Here is a 6000-nt window from a genome sequence, read left to right on the forward strand (position 1 = left end):
TAATTTTTTTGTTTTTGTTTTTTAGATGGAGTCTCGCTCTGTCACCCAGGCTGGAGTGCAGTGGTGCAATCTTGGCTCACTGCAACCTCTGCGTCTTGGGTTCAAGCAATTCTCATGCCTCAGCTTCCCAAGTAGCTGGGATTACAGGTGCACGCCACTACACCTGGCTAATTTTTGTATTTTTAGTAGAGATGGGGTGTCACCATGTTGGACAGCTGTTCTTGAACTCCTGACCTCAAGTGATCTGCCCGCCTCAACCTCCCAAAGCCTGGGATTACAGACGTGAGCCACTGCACCAGGCCAACTCACTCTAATTTTTTTAATTTAAAAAGGCTCTTAATAGATTTCTGCTGAAAGAAGGCAGGTTCGGTGGAAGTTTATATTTACCAAATGGGTGGTTGTCAGAATCGAAACTTTTCATACAAATGGGAGATATGGGGCATCCAAGCTGACCCCTGACACCCACCCTGTGGCCTGGGGGGAAACAGACAGGATGATTGTTTTATTGTTAAGGCTGCCAGGAGCAAAAAGGAAGGAAAATACTTAATGCCACTGAACTGTACACTCAAAAATGGTTAAAATAGTAAATTGTACGTTATTTGCACTTCACCACCATTTTAAAAGATTGAAAAGAGGGCCGGGCGCGGTGGCTCACGCCTGTAATCCCAGCACTTTGGGAGGCCGAGGCGGGTGGATCACGAGGTCAAGAGATCGAGACCATCCTGGTCAACATGGTGAAACCCCGTCTCTACTAAAAATACAAAAAATTAGCTGGGCATGCTGGCGCGTGCCTGTAATCCCAGCTACTCGGGAGGCTGAGGCAGGAGAATTGCCTGAACCCAGGAGATGGAGGTTGCGGTGAGCCGAGATCGCGCCATTGCACTCCGGCCTGGGTAACAAGAGCGAAACTCCGACTCAAAAAAAAAAAAAAAAGATTGAAAAGAAGGAAACAGAGTCACATGAGTGGCTCTGAGGGCAGCAGGGCAGGGAAACCACATGTGGAAATCCTACAGAAACTCCTTAGAAAGACAGGCATGAAACACTGCCCTGAGTGTGAGAGACTGTACTTCCAGGAAGCCCTGGGTACCAGTTAGCTCAGGGGCTTGAGTCTGATGGGCTGGTCACACGGGGAAAGGCCTGGGGCTGAGTCAGTGGCAGCAGCAAAGCCAGAACCTCCCAGTAGGTGGCTTTCTCCCACTCCCCAGCCTTCTGACCTCCCCGACTGTGGGCTGAGAGTGCAGGCGGAGCTTCTGCTGGGCAATCACTCTTACCAGGCACCGTGACAGGTCCCTAAAAGGGCCAGGAGGATGGAGAGAGCTAAGGAAAATAACAAGTTCACCAAAGACTTGGACTAGTGGTTCCAAGTGCACTTTGTAAGCCCCTGGCCAGCACCAGGAGGAGACACAAGGGGACAAAGATGCCCAGGTCCCCAGCATCTGGGGCAGAGGCTCTCCGGGTTTCACTCAGAGGCCAGTGCTTGTGCAGATAGTAAGAAGGAAGGCGAGCAGGCATTGTCTCCGCTCCCTCCGCCCAGCCCAGCCTAGCCTCACAAATGCTCAGAGAGGGCAACATGGCTCTCTTGGGGAGGGGGCGACTCTCCAGAGGAAAGCAGCAAGGCTGAGCTCAGGAAGTAGCTTCTCTCAGGAAGCTTCTTCCTCCGTTAGGGTGGAGAGGGAGGAGGTGGGGTCGATAACAGTTGTCCTTTTGTCAACTCTATCCCACTAGGCCAAGAGGAGAAGCCCCATAATCCCACGTATCCCCACATGACTGGATGTCTTCTCCTTCCTTCTGCTTCTACAAGCTGAACTGTCAGGGATTCCCCTAATAGTAAAATTCCACTGTCATGTAACATAACCTTGTAAGGCAGCCGGGCTTCTGGCAAAATAGAATTTCGCCAGGTATGTGGGAAATAAATGAATGTTTTAAGTGGTCAAGATCTCTCAGTGCTACACAAGTAGAGTCATAGAATTAAGGTACTCTATTTAAAAAAATATTTTTCCTGATCCTAGGAAAGGTCCATATGAAATTTCTAAAGCAAGCAGAAGTTTGGAGATGTGGCCTGATGAGGTCTGCAGGTAAACAAGACTGCTGGAGAGGCGAGATCCACCTTCCTGCCCGCTAGGAACAGCACCTCCGCAGCACCTGGACACACCCACACATACACACAATGCACACCTGCCTGGCCAGGCGCGGTCGCTCACGCCTATAATCCCAGCACTTCAGGAGGCCGAGGCGGGTAAATCACTTGAGGTTAGGAGTTTGAGACCAGCCTGACCAACATGGTGAAACCCTGTCTCTATTAAAAATACAAAAATTAGCTGGGTGTGGTGGCACACGCCTATAGTCCCAGATACTTGGGAGGAGGCTGAGGCTTGAACCAGGGAGTTGGAGGTGGCAGTGAGCCAAGATCGTGCCACTGCACTCCAGCCTGGGCGATAGAGTGAGACTCTATCTCAAAATATATATATATAAATATATATTTTTTTTCTTTCTTTCTTTCTTTCTTTCTTTCTTTCTTTCTTTCTTTCTTTCTTTCTTTCTTTCTTTCTTTCTTTCTTTCCTGACCTAACAAGCTGGGCTTCCTGACGGCTAGTCCAATATTCAATCTTTGCTAATAGGAGCTTCATCTCTAACTGGGAGTCTCAACAATTTGTAACCCCCAGAAACATACTCCGGGTAGAGGAGGTGAGAGATCAGAAGGACTGGGAGATACACAGAGAATAGATGAGGTGGGGAGCTCCCAGCCTGGTCACCCATTCATAACAGTATTTACTGAGCACCTACTGTGTGCCAGGCACTGCCCATGCGTTATCTCACATAATCCTCCCAACAACCCCAAGAAATAGGTATTCTTCAGAGGAGCAGCGTCCGGGGCAACAGGACACAGGCTTTGAAATCTGCTCTTGGATTCAACTCCTGCTTGCCATGTATCCGTTGGAGAAACTGATGAGCAAACAGATCATTTCAGTCCAGTAAATACAGGCTATCCCAGGATAGCTTTTACAGGTCCTGCAGTGATCAAAAGCAAAGGCTTTGTGGAGGAAGGACACCTGAACTGCAGGGGGAGTGAAGTGCACTCGGCAGACATGGACAGAAGATGTTCCAGCCAGAATAAATCATGTTTATGGCAGCAGAAATACAGAATGCAGTGCACTTGGGGAGCGGCGGAGACAGAGACCGGCCTCTGGGAGGTGAGGCTAGAGTCTTGTCTACCACGCTGATGAATTTAGGTTTCATCTTGCTGGTGCTGAAGGGTCACCTGAAGGAATCATGTGTTACATGAGGAGACCTTCAGCAAGGGAGAGATGGATGAGTGGGACCATGCCTGGAGATGCTGGGCTGGCTGGAAGACTGTTTCAACAGGCAGGGTAACGTGAGGAGAGCCCAAAGGCAGCAGGAAGGGAGTGGGGCCAAAGGACTGAACTTTAGAGGCATTCAGGTCCTAGAGTGGGAGGAGAGAGATAGAAGAATAAGAGATGGTCACAGTTGGAGCCAGGAGAGCTGTACAGATATTGATGCTATTCGCCAATCCAGGGCATGCAGAAGGAGCATGGGCCAGGGGCCCGAAGGAAATGGAGCCACTCAAACTAGGATAATGCATGGAGGGTGTTTTCACAAAGGTGTGGGCGTGGTGTCGGGTAAAGGCAGGGCTAAAGCTGTAACCTAGGGCCAGCAGCTGCAGAGTAGAGGAGCTCCTCCCATCGTCCAGCCAGAAGACCAGGTAGAGAACAGCTGCCTGGACCGGAAGGAGAGGGTCTTGTAGATAAGCTCCCTTGAGAAGATGCCCTTCTGCCAAGGGACAGCCAACCTAGGTGGCTTCACTGGGAGCATGACAGAGGAGTTAATTCCCCAGTTTCATCTTCCTTTTTTCTCCACTCCTCCAAGGGCTCCTACTAGCCAAATCCACCTGGAAGGCAGTCAGGACCAGAGCCCACTAAGGCATCTTAACAAGTCAGCCTCCCAGGACTCAGAGTAGGGCAAAGAAGGTGGAGATGGATGGGAGGGGAGCAAAAAGCAGAGTTGGAGGAGTGCAGCATGGTCCTGGGAGAGCACCAAACCTGCTGGGCAGCCTCTAGCTGTGTGGCCCTGACCAGGTTACCTAACTTCTCTGACCCTCAGAGAGAGGTTGGGGCTGAATATTCAGGAGTCTTCAGTAGAAAGGTGGATGCCATGGGTGTGCTGCGATTTCCGGGAGAATGTGTAGCTTAGCGGGGAACTGGGGCAGGCTGGAGTGAGAGCCAGGGTGGGAGGCTGGGAGGAGTCACTGCACAATTGGCAGTAGCATCCTCCTCTGGGATCCTCTAGCATTTTCCCTTGAACTTCTCACAGACTTCACAGATTTTATTGCCACTGCTTCCATGTGCCTCCCATCCAAGCTTTGTTCCTCAGCCCCTCAAGGCCGATGCGTGGTCAGCCCTTGTTAGTTGAGTGAATGAACAAACAACACTGAAGAAGCTGGCCTTGAAAACTGGGGCATCGGTTAAGAGGTCCGAGCAGAGGATAGAAGACAGTGAAGGAGGAGGCTCAGGAGGAAGTGGATGTCAAGCTGTGGGGCAGCTGCCAGAGTTTGCATGCATTTGGTGGACATTTCCTAGGGGCTACCAGGAAGCAGGCTATGCTTGGGACTAGAGGCTAGAAAGGTGGGGAAGGCTCAGTCTCTGTGGTCAAGAGACAGCCCTCTGCAAGAGCACGGCAGCTGCTCCATGACACAGCGGTCCACAAGCTTCGGAGCACAGCTCCTTGTTAGTGAGTGGTGGTTTTAGGCGGGTGGGGAGGTGGGGAAGTTTAAAGGTATCCTGAGAATGAGCAAAGCCTGATCTGGGGGTGAGGGGGAATATGGAACAATGAACCCAGTTCAATGCTCAGGGCAAAAGTTTAATGCAGGAAGTAGTGAAAGGTAAGATTGTAGCCACAGGCAGACAGGAGCTTGTGGAGACCTAAGTGCCCAGATGTGGACTTTTCCTTGTAAGCAGTGAAGCTCCCTGGAGGGTTCTGAGGCGGAGAAGGGCATAGTCAGATATGCTTCTTAGCTGGACTACTGCTGAGGAATATTTAGGATGCAGCATCCTCTGGATGGTTGCTATAATAATAACCAAACAAAGCTTCTTCCAGTGCAGCTGTTGTGTTTGCAAATGGGACCAAGGTCTCAGGCCACCAAACCATGGAGCTAAGTTCCTAGCCCAGGTCCCTGGTCAGGACATAAGTCACCCAGTGTGCCAAACCTCTGAAAGGTAACCTGGCCCCTTTATTTACCATACAACACACAGCCAGTTCACCTTCTCCTCCTGAGCACTTGGAAAAGCCGACAGATGTGCCAAGGTTCAACACAGCTTTTCTGTGCTGCTATTACAAACCCACAAGATTGAATGGGGATCATGGTCTGTGAGTTGCCATGAAGGAGTGAATAGTCATTTGCCAGAACCTGAAAAGAAGCCACAGAGCCACTGAGCTCCATAATCCCTTGCATAGGCTGAGCCGTGCAAACGCCTGGTAAAACAAAACCAGGGTGAGGGAGTGTTGGAGCAGCCTGTCCACATGGCACGTCAGGACACAAAGCCAGGACCTCGCGACGTGAATGGAATATTATCTCCACCTACTGTTGATTGAAAAAGGCAATCAGCAGAAGCTGCTATGAGAACACTGACGGCCAAATCTATATATTGAATAATAAATCTATGCTGGCCAATTTTTCACTAAAGTAAGTCACCCACATGCTCCTGGGAAGCCCCTGGCATGCCCCTCCCCACCCCCCAGCCCAGTTCAGGGACTTCATTGCTCTATTCCTCTCATTAAAGAATAGGCCAGATGCAGTGGCTCATCGCTGTAATCTCAGCACTTTGGGAGGCCGAGGCAGGCAGATCACCTGAGGTGAGGAGTTCGAGACCAGCCTGGCCAACATGATGAAACCCCATCTCTACTAAAAATACAAAACTTAGCTGGGCATTGGTGGTGCACGTCTGAAATCCCAGCTACTCGGGAGGCTGAGGCAAGAGAATTGCG

Source organism: Aotus nancymaae, unplaced genomic scaffold (assembly GCF_030222135.1).
Source record: "Aotus nancymaae isolate 86718 unplaced genomic scaffold, 86718_ANA_hifiasm-v0.15.2.pri h1tg000007l, whole genome shotgun sequence".
NCBI lineage: Eukaryota > Metazoa > Chordata > Mammalia > Primates > Aotidae > Aotus > Aotus nancymaae.